The sequence below is a fragment of the Hypanus sabinus genome, chromosome 9, assembly GCF_030144855.1.
Source record: "Hypanus sabinus isolate sHypSab1 chromosome 9, sHypSab1.hap1, whole genome shotgun sequence".
Lineage (NCBI taxonomy): Eukaryota > Metazoa > Chordata > Chondrichthyes > Myliobatiformes > Dasyatidae > Hypanus > Hypanus sabinus.
This window is the reverse complement of record NC_082714.1, coordinates 36,130,623-36,149,068: the sequence shown is the minus strand read 5'-3', so window position 1 is coordinate 36,149,068 and position 18,446 is coordinate 36,130,623. Positions and strand designations below refer to the sequence as shown.

Here is an 18,446-nt window from a genome sequence, read left to right as displayed (position 1 = left end):
AAATATGGCAAGACACAGCAATACTTTACAGGTAGCAAACAGAAACACTAATTATTCTATTAATTACCCCTTTCCTGCACTGTGATCATTGCAATCTGCAGCCTGTAATTTCTCTTTGGGATTTGTGCTTTTGAACAGTCTGTATGACGTGGTGTTATTGCAGTATCCTGAAGGATTCAGTGAACTGGACTTTCAAGAATGCTGTATGGGCCCAGCAACCATTGCTCGTGGACTTGGGGCTGGATTGAAGGGGCCCAAGAGCGAAAAACGAACAAATGTTTGGCCAATTTAAGCACTGAGCCAGATCAGATAGAGCAGGGTGTCAAGGCCAAGTGCGAAGGCTGAACCAGTGTTCAGCTCATTACTCCGAGAGGTTGGCTCGCCTCAGCAGTGAACAGACTCCGCAGCTGTGGCCTGCAACCATTTTGCTCCTGGATGGGCTGCAGCACTGAACTGGCTCTGTGGCTGTGAACTCACTTTTGAGGACTCCGCAGTTTACGTCCTATGTGTTATTTATTTATTTTTTCATTGTTAGCATGATTTGATCTTTTTTTATCCCCACACTTGGGCATTTGACAGTCTTTGTGTCTGGGTGTTTTAAAAGGATTCTCTTGTGTTTCTTTGTTTGTGCCTGCAAGAAGACAGATCTCAAGGTTGTATTTAGTATACATACTTCGATGATAAGTGTACTTTGAACTTTGAACAATAGTTGTGTCTTCAGCAAATTTATAGATGGTGTTTGAACGGTGCCTAGCCGCATGTACATGGGTGGAGATAAAGTAAAGCAGTGGGCTAAGCACGCATCCTTGAGGTGCACCAATCTTGATCATCAGTGAGGAGGAGATGTTATTTCTGATCCGGACTGTGTGGTCTCCCGATGAGGTCACACTTCCCAATCACTCTGCTGGCCAACTTTGTAACAATTCCATCTGTTTGAATGTCTTTGGAACCACCATGTCATCACCATCCCCTCCACCTCCTCAAAAGAAAACTAACTGGAAGGAATATTATAGGCCACCTGGGGCATTATTGGTGGACAGAATAGCTTTCCTGTGTGATGGAACTTGTAGTTGAGGGAATTGTCCACGAGGTGGCAGCAATGATATTTCACTACATCATACCAGGTGCATTGACAAATAAATCTGAATCACAACGGGACAAATTTCACTGCCAAAATCTTCCAAATTCCAGGAATGATCTGCACCATTTCACCATTAGCCATTTGAAAACAGCAGTTGATCCTTGTACACCACACCCCATGATTATAATGCAGTTTCTACTTTTGTGCATTTAATCCCCACTAAACACGCCAAAAGAGTTAGCATTAGTACTCAAAAGCATGCTTTTCCTTTTATTACCAAATTTTGTCCTTGAGTGCCTTTGCGACCCAAAAGTGCAACAGTATGGAACATACAACGTAATGTTTCAGCAGATAGTAAATTGCTATCAGATTTTTAAAGAATTATGTTTGGTGTTTCCTTTCCTTTTATGTTCTTTGTTTCTGAATACAAATCCACTGGTAGGTGAGACTAGAACTAGGGAACATAGCCTCAAGATTCAGGGGAGTAGATTTAGGACAAAGATGAGGAGAAATTGCTTTTGCCAGGGAGTAGTGAATCTGTGGAATTCTCTGCCCAATGAAGCAGTGGAGACTACCTCAGTAAATATATTGAAGACAAGGTTGGATAGATTTTTGCGTAGTAGGGGAATGAAGGGTTATAGGGGAAAGGCAGGTAGCTGGAAATGAGTCCATGGCCAAATCAACCATGATCTTATTGAACGGTGGAGCAGGCTTGACGGGCCAGATAGCCTACTCCTGCTCCTATTTCTTGTGTTCAATCTCCTTTCTCCCTAGCCCTAACTCAGTTTTGTCCTAGTTCTTTATTCAACATTCCTAACTTTATCTTCCTCATACTATGCGGCCAGTGAATGGGGTTGAGAGGGATAATCAATCAACCGTAGTGTAATGGCAGAGTTGACTTGATGGGCCAGTGGTTTTTCGCAAACAAAGCAGCGGAGGCATTTTTTGTTGAAGAAAACCTGTAAGGACACATTTGTACTCCATATACTGAACGCAAAGCGCGTTAAAAGTACTTTACTTAATACGTCATCACGTCTGACTAGCCTCAAAAAGTGAACCCCAAGTAAATATCGGTGGTTGTGAATTATGTGCTTTTCCACCAGTTACATTACTCTACACAGGACCCTCCAGAATTCATTAACACTGACATTGGGACCCTGTCTGGCGCTTGGACAAGCCGCCCTGGCTCGGGTCCTATGTTCCATGGGTGGAGGAACAGCAGGTGCCTCAGGCTTGTCTAGACGTGTGTTGACATGCTCACGGTCATGGAAGGGGATATTGGTGTGCATGGTGGATGGAAACAAACGAGGAGGAATGTGGGTCCACAAGACCTCAGGAGTGTTGTGTGGGAGATGGGAATAGGTGAAAAGGGATTGAATTTACCGAGGAGGGTGGAATGCTGTTGAAATGCTGACCAGGCGGTCCTGGTTTTAGGAATAAAATCACTTGGCACTTGTAATGGCAGCCCCTATACCAATTTAGCTGTGGACAACTGTAGGTCCTCTTTTGGAGCTGTTCTGAGCCCCATCAGGACTCATGGGAGATGATCATGCCAACAGGTTTGTCAGCAAAACCCTCAGAGCAGCCACTAAGGAGCGTGAAGCTGCTCTTTGGTCTGAAGGTAAAGCGCTGTGGTGTGATGTAGCTCAATGCCAAGATTCTGGGCCATCGTAGCCCAGGGGTCTGATATGAATTGGGGACTGTGGTCAGAGGAAATATCAGGTGGGGTGCCAAACTGAGAAGTCCCAAGTCACGCTGCGTCCATCGTCTGCTAGAGGGACGATCTCTGGCCACCTGGTGCTGTGCTCCACCATGGTAAGGAGGTGTGTGAAACCATGGTAGGAGGGAAGAGGACTAACAGGGTGCATATTGACATAATCAAACCGTCACTCAAGTACCTCAAAAGGTGCCAGTGGCACCTGAACACGATGGTGTATCTCTACCCGCAGGCTCTCCACACAGGCTGCAGTGCAATCACACACGTATTTTCTAAAGCTGTGCAACCAGCTCTTGTGGGGCCTTCTGGCTTGGATGTGAGAAGCCATGTATAGAGTCAAAAATAGTCCATCTCCAGCTTGGCGAGGGCGACCGGTTAGGACATTGCACAGAGAGAAACCCCAGCTTCACCAAACGTAATATTAGCCAACTGCAGGTCCATGACTGCTGTTCAGTAAGCCTGGACCTCTGGGTCAGTACGTCAGTAGGGTTGTGTTGGAAAGAGCTCATTTGGTATCATCAAATGTGTTGGTCATGTCTGCTGACCAGTCAAGAACGTGATTAGGGACATTGCCTTTAAGTGGACTAGACCAGGGAAGCATAAGTTCAGCAGCTTGTGGAATGAAGTACTGATAGAAATTCACTATGCCTAAAAACTCTTGTTTTTTTAGTAGTGCTGGACGGTGGGAGATCCATACGAACAGCTACTTTTGATGGGAGGGATTTTGCACCTTCTGTGCAGATGTGATGGCTGAGAAAGTCAATGGTTGACAACCCAAACTGGCATTTAGCAAGGTTAATTATCAACCCATGTTGGCTTAAGCACTTGAAAAGTGTGCAGAGATGAGATACATGTTCGGTTTTGGATATTTTGGTGACGAGTATGTCGTGCAGGTAAGCAAAAAGAAAATCTAAGTCTTTTAATACAGAGTCCATCTCAAAGTCTGTGCTGCAATTTTCAGCCCAAATGACATGCACAGAATCTCAAAGAGGCTCAATGGGGTTATCACAGCCATTTTGGGTATGTCCTCCAGGGTCACAAGCACCTGATGGTAATCCCTAACTACAACCGTTGTAGATCGACTCTGGAAAAAATTAGCTTTCCAGAAAACATGCTGGATGTGTTGGGACCGGGCAATGATGAGGGATGGTGGCCTCGTTAAGTTGTCAGTAAACACCACATGGGCGGCAACCACCATCGGACTTAGGGACCAGAGGTGGGGCAAAGCCCAGGGGCTATTTGACTGGTGTTCAGTGCCAAGTCTTTCCACGGTGGCAAGCTCAGCCTTTACGATTGCTAGATTTCCTGCATCCTGTCTACACTTGTGGGCATGGACTGGTGGGCCAATTTTGGAAATGTGGCGCTCAACCCCATGTTTTGTGATGGTAGTGCAGAATGTGGGCTTGGTGAGGTTCGGGAATTCACCCAGCAGGCGAGTAAACTCACATACAGTGGTGCATGTGCTTGACAGAGTCATTTTGGGGGACTTACTAGGGGAGCAGGCTAACCACCCAAAGTCCTTGACATCCACAAGCTGGCAGTCCCTGAGCCCACAGGGAATCCGCACCGAGCAGAGGACTAGCCACTTTAACTAGGGCGAAGTCCCATGTGTAATGTCGCGCACTGAAGCAGAGCGCCACCTGTCTGGATCAGCCTCCAGTGAGGTTTTGTCACTCTTTGCCTTCTCTTCAATAGGCAATGCTGGCAGCACACTCACTTGAACATCTATGCCACACCAGAAACGTCGCCTGTCTGTGATGAACAGTAGACAACACTGGCAGCTGGAACCCACAGTGTTCAGAGACCTCTGATGGCCTGATGCACTGGCACAGTCAAAGATGCAAGGCGGTTGGCACTTTCTGGTGTTCCTACCAAAGCAAGCATAGTAAAAACAGGCTCGGTGTCGTCTGTTTCTCAGATGTGGGAGGCCTTATATTGGGGGCCTTGCTAACTGGACTTACTGAGGCAGAGAAAAGAGGAGGAATGATGCACCGCCTCCTAGCTGAGTGTAGACTAGCAGCCATTTTAGCAAGCTCCCCGTAGTCCTTCACAGGTGCATTAGTGAGGTCTATGCGATCTTGATCAGGCATCTGTTACATAAATAATTCTTTAAAAATAAAACAAGGATGGAAATTTCCAGGGAGAGACAGCGTATGGTCCATTAGCTCTGATGGCTTGGCGTTGCCAAGGCCAGGCAAGGAGAGCAACAGTTTGTCGTGCTCAGACTCCTGTAAAAGGTGAAATTTCAGTGATCGGTAATTATCATGTTCAGGCAGGTGCTCTAGTAGACTCATCATTCTCGCAGCCTTAGAATTGCTGAGCGACACAACCACATAGAGAAATTTGGTGGTGTTGGCAGTGATTTCTCGCAGCGCAAATTGGGGCTCAGCTTGTTCGAACCAAATGGCATTTTGCTCTCAAGTCTCCGGCAATTTTAAAGCAACTGCGTTAGCCGACATGGCCGATAACTGGTTTCGTCCTAGAGCATTGGGGTCACCGATGTAGGTTTTTGCAAATACAAATGGTGGAGGCACTTTATGTTCAGGAAAAACCATAACTTGTTTATTGGACTCCCAACACTGAACACAAAGTGTGATAAATTACTTTAGGTAAAATGTTATCACATCCAACTGGCCTCTTAAAGTGAACCCCAACTCGATGTTGGTGATTGCGAATTATGTATGTTTCCAATTACATTACCCCACAGGCCGAATGGCCTAATTTTGCTCCTCTGGTTGTAATTTGCAACATTGCAGAAACTATGGATTTGGCAAACCAGACCATTCTTGCAATGACCAGCTTCCACATATGAGGTCCCTGAATTCCCTCCCAATAGTCTCTGAAATTTGCTGTCCACCCACCCAATTCCATGACCAAATTTGCTTGTATTTGCAACACGTCAAAACCCATCAATCACTGGCTTAACTGGAGCAGGAACTGCAGAGCACCAAGGGATTTATGTTACAATAATTGCTCAGGTAAAATGCTCCATTGACCTGATTTAAGCCTTTAAAAATTGTATAATAAGTGTTTATATGTATCATTTAAGTTGTTTAATCCTGCCAAAACAAGCATACCCACTGACCTTTACAAATTAACACAATAAGCCACAGCAAATAGAGTTTGTTGGCAATTTTGCTTGTCTTGTTTGCAATTCATCTACAATTTATTACTTGCCAGTCACCCCATGATGTAGGCAGGGTTTTAATTATTCGTGAAATTTCGTGGATTTTGGAAGAAGCAGCTGATTCATCGTGTTCCTATAACAGAAATGTCAATTGCCCTCTCCACACTTCAATTCGTGGCAGAAGTTTCGAGCTAAGGAAGAAGATAATGAAGGTTGCTGGACTTGTGTGCCTTTTTAAAAACAATATCCTGCGTGTTAATTTGCAGCTAGATCTTACGATCTTCTGGCACAGGAATGAAAATGTATTCTAAACTGGATTTTACCATCTTTCATCTCATTTTGCTCATACATAATTTTGAAACATCTTCGTTGAGCATTACAAAAATACATAAACTTAGATCATTAAAGAGCTGCACTTAATACACTTTTTAAACAAAACACTTTTCAATAAAACTACATGTCCTTATTGCTGTGGTTTTGAGTTACTAACCAATTTGTTGTAAGGAGATTCAGGACACTGTTTAAAATTCCTGGGATTCCTCAGTTTATTCTGAGGAGGTAGTTAAAATCAACTGCACTGGCAAATTTCCTCCCTTGAAGGACATTAGTGAACCATAAACACGAGAAGGTTTGTTGCTCCTCCACCCTGAGGATGGCTCATCGTGGCACAGGAGGAGTGAGAATGGGAATTGGAATTAAAACGATTGGCCATCTGGAAGATCCTCTTCGGCAGATGCAGCGGAGGAGCTCAGTGAAGCAGTCTCCCAATTTACGACGGCCTCACCAATATAGAGGAGGCCGTTGTGGGAGCACCGGGCACAATAGATGACCCCAGCAGATTTGCAGGTGAAGTGTTGCCTCAGCTGGAAGGACTTTTGGGGCTCTGAATGGAGGTGTAGCACTTTGGCCACCTGCAGGGGTAAGTGCTGGGAGGGAGCTTAGTGGGGAAGGGTGAATGAACAAGGGAATCACAGAGGGAGCAATCCCTGCGGGAAGCGGAGGAGGGAGGTAAGGATATGTTCAGTGGTAGGATCCCTTTGGAGATGGCAGAAGTTGTGGAGGAAAATGTGTTGGATGTGAAAGTTCTTGGGGTGGTAGGTAAGGACAGGAGGAACTCTATCACTGCTAAGACGGTGGGAAGATGGGGTGAGCAGTGGTTACAAGAAATAGAGGAGAAGTGTGTGAGGGTATGTGGAGGAAGGGAAAGCCCATACTTTGAAGAAGGAGTACATCTCTGTTGTTTTGGAAAGGAAAGCCTCATCCTGGGGACAGATGTGGAGATGAAGGGACTGAGTGAAGGGAAAAGCAGGGTGAGAAGAGGTATATTCAAGATAACCATGGGAACTGGTAGGTTTATAAAAGAGCTGTTTGACAGCTTGTCTTTGGAGATGGAGGCAGAGAGATTGAGAAAGGGGACTGAACTTTCAGAAATGGACCAAGTGAATTTAAAGGGAGCGTGGAGTTAGAGGCAAAGTTGACGAAATTGAAAACTCAGCATGGTTGCATGAAGCAGCACCAATGCAGTTTTTTCAGCAATCCACTAATACGTCCTTTGGTTGATTGAAGAAATTAACACTTGAAAACCTCGTACAAATCACATGGGACAGCAGCCATCCCTGTCCTCCTGTATGTTTCTGAGTCCTGGACATTCACAGTAAGTACCTCAAATCATCAAATAAAAATCACCAAATCTGTTTTTATAAAATCTTTTAAGTTCAACAAATGAATAAGGAACCTCATTTTTTGCACAATTTTTAATCTATTTAATATACATATACTGTATAAAATATACAGAATAAGATTTATTTATTTATTTATCTTCTGTTTTATGTATCGCATTGAACTGCTGCCGCTAAATTATCAAATTTCAGGTAACATGCTGATGATAATAAACCTGATTGTGATTCTGATTCTGATTCAAATGCCAATCCTCCTCCAGGACAACATGTTCAGCGTGAGACCCAGGTTACAGTCAATACGTAGGCCATATTCTTTGCAATATTCCGGCTGACTCCTGGGATTCTCTGGGGCCTGACCACTCAAAAAGGGGAAGAACCATTCAGGCGGGTGTTGAGAACCTTGAGACTGCACACAAGGACATACAAATGACCTGCTTACTTTTATTGATAGCGCAATTTGTTTTTTTTTTCTCTGCATGTTGAGTGTTTGATGGTCTTTTTTTTAATGGGCTCTATTGTTTTTTTTTTGTTTTGTGAGGAGACAAATCTCAAGGTTGTATATAGAATACATTCTTTGATGATAAATATACTTTGACTTCAGAGAAGCTTATCATCTCACAGCTATCTTTACTCAACAGTGATTAGAAGCCTGGCCAGGAATATTGTGAGATGGATGTGAAGTCAGTTCAAGTTGAGAACATTATAGTCTCATTTATGACACTAGATGGTGCATTGCTCAAGTACTACTGGTAAAGGAGAAAACAAGGAAATAGGTAGCAGTGGTGGTGTTATGGGACATGAAGGAAGAAATTCGAATGGCTCCTATTCTTATCACCCAAATTGTGTATTAGGGTTTCAGTTCATCAAATCCATCTTAAATATTTGGTGGTCCAAATGATCTGAACACCTGACAGCATTGATCTACAAGGATGCACTTGAAAAATAGAATTCTACAGTGCAAACTGCCAGTCCAGGTGTGAGGGTATCTTCTTGAAAACGTCACTCTATCCAGATCTAATCAAATTTATTGCTCCAGAGCACCCATCACTTAATATTTATGATACATGGAAAATCAAAAACAACATGCAGTAGATCGGCTTAATTACCATCACTGTGAATCTCACGGGAGGACAAATAGTCCTTTTCTCCATTCACATTTTTCAATTGTTAACTATTGAGAACCCAAGTCCACCAGACGCAAACTCCAGCCAGTGCAAAAACTTCTTCCTGAGTCACACGATCAAAATCAATCCTCCATCATTTCAGAAGGCATCCATCTCCTGTAGTTCTGAGCTGGCCAGTGAGTGGAAAAACCAAGCAACAGCAATCGGCATGGGCAACACGTGAGGCCAAGCTCACCAGGGACCACTTGCATCCCTCTTGGAGCCAAGTTTGTCATTCTCGTTCAGATCAAGAATGGATGTGCTCCTTCGTTTCCTTTATTCCTTTTGACATTTTGGCAAGAGTAAATGCGCATATGGTGCATTAGTTTAACTGAACTGAAGGTAAACAGTTAATCTTTTGGTAAGGAGAATGTCAATGAGTTTAAGCTTTGCTGAAATTAAAAATGCTATTTATGGATAATTACATTTAGGTTTAAAGTGGACCCAACAACAGTAAGTTGGATTTATGTAACATACACTGTACGTCAAATGGAGCACTTTCAAACAAAGAATTGGTCAAAATTTGATACCTGTTACTGATGGAGTACTCTTAATCAAAAGGCTAAGTTTGAAAGAGCTCTCAAAGGGGGAAAATGTGGAGTGGTTCACAGAAACAGATTTGAAATGTTGGGGGCTCAGCAGTTGAAAGCATGGCTGCCACTGGGGAACGATTAAAATTGGTTAGTGTGTATGAGGTTGCTAGGCCAGAAGTGGATACAACAAATTCTAGTAGACATATTTTAAAGAACAAAACCAGTTTAAAACAGGAAATCAAAACCAAATATTGTTGTCATATGCACAGCTACTGATCCACAGTTGCAATACAATACTTACTTGCCCCGCAGAAGGCAGGAGACAGACACAGGTTACACAAGTGTGCTGATGTTCCTAGATGTATTTATGCACTTGTGTGGTTACTAAAACATTATTTCTGCATTTTTTAAAAAAATTAATCTTATTAAAAATGTTTTGGAGAGAAACTAATTTGAGTTTCACTGCCTGATCACATTGAAAACATTGGAATCAATTCTCTGACAAAAAACTGATAATCATGAGTTCTGTTTTGACAGTACTGTATTTGGCAATGTGGAGCATAGAGTGGGTTTGTAAACCTGGCGGAAGCAAAGAATAAACACGAGGAAATCTGCAGATGCTGGAAATTGAAACAACAACACACACAAAATGCTGGTAGAACACAGCAGGCAGGCAGCATCTATAGGGAGAAGCGATGTCGAAGTTTCGGGCTGAGACCCTTCGTCAGGAAGCAAAGAATGTTGGGACTGGTGAGGCTGGAGTGCTGGGGAAAAGGTGGGGGACAGGTGGCAGGGGCTTGGGGGTGGTGGGGCCCTGAGACACTAGGCAAGGTAATTTGGTTCCAAACAATTGGTTTAGTGCTCAAGTCAGAATCTCTCTCTGGTGCTTCCCACACTCTTCCCATTTTCCCGACCATGATTCCCTTCTCCCTGACCCCCTTCCCACTCTCAGTCCACAAGAGAGACCCATATCAGAATCAGGTTTATCATCGCTCACATCTGTCATGAAATTTGTTTTTATTTGCAGCAACTATACAGTGCAATACATAAAATTATTACGGTACTATGCAAATGCATTCGGCACTCTAGCTATATATACAGTACATGTCCAAGTCTGTTGCACAGTACTATACAAGTTCAGCACTAGCAATAAGAAACCAAAAATATTTTCTTCCTGTCAGATAGCCAATCTTCTATCTACGCCAATATATTGTCTCCTACACTGTGATCTTGTATGTTCTGCAACAACGAAATCTGAGTGTAGTGCATCACTGGTTCCTCTTTATCAACCACACATGTTTTCTGTTCAAAGACCACAATTATGATGTATTCACAGAGGTTAGCTTGTCTCCTTCCTTCGTTAAATATCCTGGGCCCACCATGAAGAACATGCATCAACATCTCTACTTTTTTTGAAGCTTAAGGAGATTTGGCATGTCATTGAAGGCTCTGACAAACCTATGAAAAAACTTTCTGACTGGTTGCATCATGGTCTGGTAGGGGAGCTCTAAAGCACAGGAAAGTAGAAATTGAGGATAATTATCACCATGGACCTTCAGCATCTGAGTCATGGCCTATTCTCTGTGCTGCCACCAGATAGGAGGTGCAGAAGCCTGAAGACCCACACCTCCTAGGTGCTACAACAGCTTCTGCCTTACCGCCATCAGATTCTTGAACTGACCTGAAAACTCCTAACACTACCTTGACTATTTCTTTTTCTCTCTCTGAACTGGCACTGCTGTTGTTATGTTTATTTTGTCTTGTACGTTCTATATAAATTAGTGTTACTTTAAGTTTATGCTACGTTTGCCTTAAGTACTGAGCTGCTGCTACATACAGTAAAGCTAATTTTCAAGGCCTTTCAAGGCCTACACCTCTGATAATAAAATTGAACTTGATTCTTTTTCATTGTCCTATCTTCTGCAAGTTAAATTTTCGATGCCCAGTTTATTCTTTGTACTTTACCTCCTCACTGCTCCTATTTTTAACCACGATATCTACTCCCTAAATTCTGCCCCATCCTTAACTCACCAGTTTGAATCCTTCAGTGTGAAATCAATAAATATTGTGGAGGGATGATAGTTATATTATTACATAGAGATTTGGCTTTGGGTCAATGGCCTGATGAAATGTTAACTTCACTTCCGTCTCCATCGATGCTCGCTGACTTGTTCCTTTTTATTTAGCATTTTCAGCATCTCCTTGCATCTGGTATATTTTGCCTTTACAAATCCTTAATCTGCTCCTCACAGCAGAAGAAGTATCTCAACTCAAAACGCTGACTGTCCATTTCCCTCAAGATGCTGCCTGGCATGCAAGAGTTCCTCCAGCACATGGAGCGTGCTGCTCCATATTCCAGCACCTGCAGATTTGTGACTCTCTCCCTGCTCTTCTTAAGGGTTTGGTTTAGTTCCGAGCTTTCCCAGGCCCTTAGAAATGCCCCCCTCAAACCAGAAATATGAAATCTCTTCATCAATCTGGAGATGATCTCCTATCCCATGTAAAAACTGGTGAAGAAACAGCAATGATGAAATGGAGCATGAAAACTGTGACCTTTTCAGCCAATTGTTCACGTGTGGATGACTTAGAAAAGCAGTTACTTAAAGCAATGTAAACTAAGGGAACTTGCTTACAATTGATTTATCTGTCCAACAATGTTTTGGAGAAGGAGGTGATATTAGAAAAGTGGTCAAAGGGAAATAATATGCGAAAAAAATATATATCTGGTTAACAAATCACACAAATTTGTACAAGCAAACAAAATGCTTTGGCTCTCAGCTTTCCAGATTCTTGAGTCAAAGTATGAACATGCTCTAAGAAAGCAAAAAAAATAAAGAGTTACAATCTTTATGTTTTTTTCTGGCTTGCTCTCAGTGATGTCCAGGAAATTAATTTTCACCTTCAGGAGACATTGGACAGTCTGAAGGCGGTTGGTATGTCTCGGATGGACAAATGAAGGATGCAGGGAAATTCCATGCAGCGCGTAGCTCACAATGAATCACACTTTCATTAAATGTGCTTGACTGTGCCTGTTGCTTCAACTGGATGAGTGATTATTGTAGAAAGTGAGACCCTCCAATTGAGAAAGTTTAAATTAATTATGAATTTATATGGTATCTTTCACAACATCAAGAAACCTCAGAGCATTTTACAGCCTTTAAACAGTTTTCTAGCACTTTCTGTATTTGTTGACTAGCCTACGTATTTTTTGAGTGTGTCATTTGTGTCAAGGGGGTAAGAAAAGTTGATTGAGAAGACAAATTGAATTCATAGTTCTTGAAGTGGTGAATATTATTCCTTCTAAACATTTATAATGTCACTTAAATCCCCATGTTTTGGAGAAAATAGTTTTGATCATGACACTAATGTGATAGCATGTGCTAATTGTCCCTTTGTTATGTTACAGGTACGTTTTACAAATCATCTTTATAACTGCATACTCTAAAGAAAGATCTGTAAGTACTCCAGTATGAGTTATTTCTACTGAAACAAGAATACTTGTTTCTCTTGGTGCATCTTTAGCCTGGATATATCTGCACCAAATCATTCAGAATAAAATTGCTTCATCATGTATTTTACTTGAACATTTTGATTGGCCTATTTAATAATGTAGGAATTAGTCAAACAAATATTACTCTGCAAATTTTAGATTTGCACCTTTATGTTTCTTGAATGGATTGAGATACTGGTTGACTTTATATCCAGCACGTGATACCAAGTGTTTATTTTTCATTCCTGGAAGTTTCAATTGACCTGTAGAATTGGTAGCATTTTGTTCTGGGAAGGAATAGTTGTTTCCATTATTTTTTTATGCATGGAAATGTTGCTTGTCAAATTTCCATAGTCTTGTTCTAATTTTAAGATTGATATGGACATTACTTTGTGTGACATTACTAGAACACATTGTCATTTGTAAAGGAAATTTGTGCATAGGGCGATTCTATTAAATCTCAACAGATAAAATGATTAGGCTGCACTCTAATTTCAAGAGTTTTCCAGAGTTAGTGACTCTATCTAGTATATTAACTGTTATTATGAGTGCAAAACAATACATGTGACCTTAGGTCAATATTCCTAAAGTCTGTGCATGCGTTTCCAACTATGCACAAAGATTGATTCTAAATTAGGCCCATAAGTGCTTGTACCCTGGGATGGAATATAGGTCCTGTGGTAAATATGAGAACGTATTAATCTAATAATTTAATAAGGTTAGCAAGGTTACTAACAAGGTTAGTAAAACCTTGTTTTACAAGCAGCAGGAAAGTTTATTTTTTATCACAAATTCATCAGTAGAGTATATAATTAAGAAAATTCTTTAGATCTTGGCTCCAGATAAGGTAATTACGGTCACTGCATTTTAGGGAAATTAATGTCAAATCCTTGGAGCGGTGCAGAAGAGATTTGCCAAAATAAGATAAGTAATGAAGGCATTTACCTATTTGGCAGACTTGCTGTTTAATTCTTTTATGGGCTGTGAACTTCACTAACAAGACTATGATTGGGGTTATGTGCTACTGCCACTACAGCTTCAGTGACCTGCATTCAGCTCTACCACTTGAGACGTCTGTGTGGATTTTGCAAGTTCTCCCACATGGGTTTCCTCTGGTGCTGTGGTGTCCTCCTGCATCCCAAAGATATGCAGGCTGGTAGGCGAACCGGCCACTGTAAATTGTCCTGAATCCTGGAAGACTTGATGGGACTTATGATGGGGAAGACTTGATGGGGAGTTATAACTGCGTATTGATGCAGTTATAAGGCAGGCAAGAGTGCGGCTATACTTCTTTAGGAGTTTGAGGCAATTTGGTACATCAACAAATACATTCATAAACTTCTATAGATGTACCATGGAGAACATTCTGACAGGCTGCATCAGTGTCTGGTATGGGGGTGGCGGGGGGGGCGCGTCTGGGCTACTGCTCGGGACCAAAAGAAGCTTATAAATTTAGTCGGCTCCATCTTGGGTACTAGCCTACAAAGTACCCAGAACATCTTCAAGGAGCGGTGTCTCAGAAAGGCAGTGTCCATTATTAAGGACCTCCAGCACCCAGGACATGCTCTTTTCTCATTGTTACCATCAGGTAGGAGATACAGAAGCCTGAAGGCACACACTCAGCGATTCAGGAACAGCTTCTTCCTCTCTGCCATCCGATTCCTAAATGGACATTGAACCCTTGAACACTACCTCACTTTAAAAATGTATATTATTTGTTTTTTTGCAGGATTTTTAATCTATTCAATACATGTATACTGTAATTGATTTGCTTATTTATTATTTTAAAAAATTCTTTATTAGGTATTGAATTGAGCTGCTGCTGCTAAGTTAACAAATTCCATGACACATGCCGGTGATAATAAACCTGATTCTGATTCTGATTTTGACTGAAAATATTTTTGATGAGAATAAAATAATAATTTTATTTTTGTAAATAAAAAAATATTTATTTTTGATGAGAATAAAATAGGATTAGTGTTTGGTTCATGTAAAATAGTGCTTCAAGGAGTGAAGGCCCTTTTCAATGTTATTTGCTTCTTTTAATTAATGCTAATTTAATTGAGAAGACAGTGATAAGCTGATGCTTTAACTTGTTGCAGTCTATGTTAGAGAGAAGCCCATAGTACTGTTAATTAGGAATTTGCAGTACTTTGACCAAGTAGTAGGGAAAGCCAATAAATATTCAAGACAGGATGGTAATGTATATGTATTGGCATTGGTAATATTTCCTGCAGCAGCTGACCACCTTCTAAACGGAAGGACTGAAGGGTTTGTGTTCAAAAATTCCTAGAAAAATGTGCAGTGCATTGTATCTACTGCTGCTGCAGCGTGCCAGTGTTGAAATGATTTAATGTTTAAGTTGGCGGTTGGGGTGCCAATCGATTAAACTTCATAATGCTCGTTTTTCAGTGTGTTTTGAACTGTGTTCATTAAGGTGAGTGGGAAGTATTCAATCACATCTACTGTATCTCGTGCTTCCGGTCTGCCCTGCTGTATATCAGTGAGACCCAACGTAGATTGGGGAGACCGCTTTGCTGAGCACCTATGCTCCATCCACCAGAAAAAGCAGAGTCTCCTGGCAGCCACCCATTTCAATTCTACTTCCCATTCCCATTCCGACACGTCAGTCCACGGAACCCTTCTGCTGTCGTGATGAGGCCACACTCAGGTTGAAGGAGCAACACTTCATATTCTGTTGGGGTTGCCAACAACCTTTTGGCATGAACATTGATTTATGCAGTAATTGCACCTCGTGCACTTCACCATTCCTGTTTCCCTCTTTCACCTTATCTCCTTACCTGCCCATCGCCTTCCTATGGTGCTCCTCCCCCTTCCCTTTCTTCCATGGACTTCTACACCCTCCTGTCAGATTCCCCCTTCTCTAGCCCTGTATCTCTTTCAGTAATCAACTTCCCAGTTCTTAACTTCACCCCTCCCACTCTCCTGGTTCCACCTATCATCTACCACCTTGTACTTCTTCCTTCCCTCCCCTCCCCACCTTCTTACTCTGATTTTTTACTTCCTTTCCAGTCCTGAAGAAGGGTCTTGGCCTGAAACATTAGCTGTTTACTCCTTTCCATAGATGATGCCTGCCCTGCTCAGTTCCTCCAGCATCTTATGCGTGTTGGTCACATGTTTTTTAAGGAGGTGGGTCTCTCGTGCTAGGATGCACAGTCAGTTGCCTGCTTTTGTAGTTGCAGTGTTCTTGGAATCATTTCGTATTGGCTGCAAGATGTTAATGGGGCATTTTGTGATGGCAGTGCTAATGAATGTAAAAATGAGTTGCTGGAGATGGCCATTGATGGGTAGCTGGATAGTTCTTTCGGTTTCACAAACCGGAGTTGTCTGTTTAGCAGGGAAAGTTAAGGAAAATTGCTCATGATCATAGAGTAGATCTGGCAAAACAGTTTACACTGGCAAGAGAGCAAAAAGCAGTAGATAAAGATTTAAATTATCTTTAGAATATCTTGCAATTATTTATGGAACCTATAGTCATTTGAGATAACAGAACATCAAATAATACATCACAGTATAGGTCCTTGAGCCCATGGTGTTAGTGCTGACCTTTTAACCTACTCTGTGATCAATCTAATCCCTCCTTCCTACAGACTCTTCCATTTTTCTATCATCCACGTGCCATCCAAGGGTTTCTTAAATGCCTGTGTTACGAATGTGCCACAACTCTGAAGGGCCGAAGGGTACAAAGTAGCCCCCTCCTTTTTGAGAATCGCAAGATCACTATTAAGTCAGTTCAGGAGACCCAGGAAATGAGAGAAAGACATGCAGAACCCACAAAGAGTTTGGAATGTGTCCTGGCCTCCGAAAGGCGGAACCATTGATACCAGCTATTGTCTCTTGGACGGAATTGTGTACTGAATCCTGTAAGATGCATCGAAGCCCCAGGCAATGAACCGAGGAGGGGGGTTGGTGGAGGGATTGCATCATCCCAACCTGATTGACATCTGAGACCCCGTGAGTCAGGATAGAAGAGGGTCTGTGGGAACAGCCCCTGAGGCGCACCAGAAGAAACACTAGAATTCCTATAACAGCGTAATAGTGAAAGCCGGTGGAAACAGCCCACGTGCGTCCTTTTCCATTTGCCTCAGAATTGGTGGGTCTTGCCACAGAAGCACGGCTTTAGCTAACCACAAAGGGGAAACCAGTCCCCCAACGACTCTCGAAGGACTGACATCATAAAAGGAATGGGCAAGTTAAACCTCTGCCTTTCTCTCCAACCAAAGAAGGCTGCAGCCTACAGCTTGAATGAACTAAAGTGACTTTTATATTTCCATCGGACAATACATTATCACCTAGACAACGATAGAGTTATTTCTTATTGAGTGTTATTATACCCGCGCTTTTAGATTTAGTATTGACGACGTATATTATCTGTATGTTTGTACTGATATTATTTTTGTGTATTTTTATCAATAAATACTGTTAAAAATAGTACCATCAGACTTCAACGGACCTCTCTATCTTTGCTGGTAAGTGACCCAGTTACGGGGTACATAACACCTGTAATTTACCTGCTTCTACCACCAACCCTGATAATGCATTCCTAATTCAGAACGCTAGCCAGCCATTCTCAATCCTGAGATTCTGCCGAAGAAGTCAGCCCCTGTACAATACCCCGACAATGTTTGTTTCTTACCACGTTCTCTGGAAGGTCTTATGGAAAAACTGTGGGAAAAGAACTATGATTGGAGCCTTAAAAAATAACGTAAGAAAATAGGGGCTGAAATAGGTCAGTTGGCTCCGCAGACTTGCCCCATTATTTAACATTGGCTGATCAGCCCCAGCACTGAACTCCTCCTCCTCAAAAGACAGCTCTGGGCTGATATAACAGAAAATCATTATGCAAAACATGAGCTATCAACATTTGCACTGCCATCTTTCAAGCCAAGGACTCATCCAAATCAACAAAGGCCAGTTTGCCTTGTTTTGTACTCAGAATGTTGCTTCAGACATTTCCGTTTCTCACGGAAATATTTTCACCATCCTGTCGAAACCCACAGGGCCTCGTTGGCTGCAAAGCACTGACAGATAAGTTCTGGTTTGTGAAGCCATCTGCCCAAAGCTGTTCAGTGAGACTTAGTGTTGCACAGACACAAATGCAGCTAATGTAGATTACATAGGTAATTAAATTGAAAAGCTGCAGCAGATATTTAGTTTACAGAATTAAACTGATTTGGTAATACTCACCTCTTGATTCTGTGTTTTTGCTGCCTCTCACACAGTGAGGAAGTGCCTAAGACTTCCTTTTTGAGGGCGTTGCTTTATTCATTGCAACAGGCAGGCAGCTATTTTGTCAGTGTCTTGACCTTTGGGAGGCTTACTTTGTTAGAAATAAGTTCCATCCTTTTTGAGAATACAAACACTTCCGTATACGCTCAGTTGTGTCTTTTTTCTCAGAGTGCTTTTCTTTTCTCAGTTGTTTTGATCCCAGCTGTACTAAGTGGACTCAGAAATTCTCTTCAGAATGAGAGCATGTAATTCTTTTACATTGTAGTTAAGTACTTAAATAACTTAGTTTTGTCATTTAAGAGAAAAGTTAAATTAAATTAGGCTGCTTAAACAGAGGGACTGAGGCTGGGGGTGGCACTGCTTGTCTGCCTGACATTCTTGTGCTTAGCAACATTGGGTGTAATTT

The 18,446-nt window shown here is 42.0% G+C and overlaps 2 protein-coding genes across 3 annotated transcripts in view; one reads left to right on the top strand and one right to left on the bottom strand.

The window, feature by feature from the left end:
* LOC132399255 (uncharacterized protein C7orf50 homolog) overlaps positions 1 to 18,446 on the top strand; it is a 393,915-nt gene that overhangs the window by 137,129 nt on the left and 238,340 nt on the right. The gene's annotated exons all lie outside the window — the stretch shown is intronic.
* Positions 1 to 18,446, bottom strand: part of LOC132399253 (uncharacterized) — a 35,658-nt gene that overhangs the window by 13,324 nt on the left and 3,888 nt on the right. The window contains exon 1 of one of the 2 annotated variants that reach the window (XM_059979454.1): positions 17,999 to 18,076. The exons of the other annotated variant lie outside the window; for it this stretch is intronic. The gene's annotated coding sequence lies outside the window, so the exon portion shown is untranslated. Of the gene's footprint in view, positions 1 to 17,998; positions 18,077 to 18,446 lie in introns of those variants that run through there. 2 annotated transcript variants of the gene reach the window in all.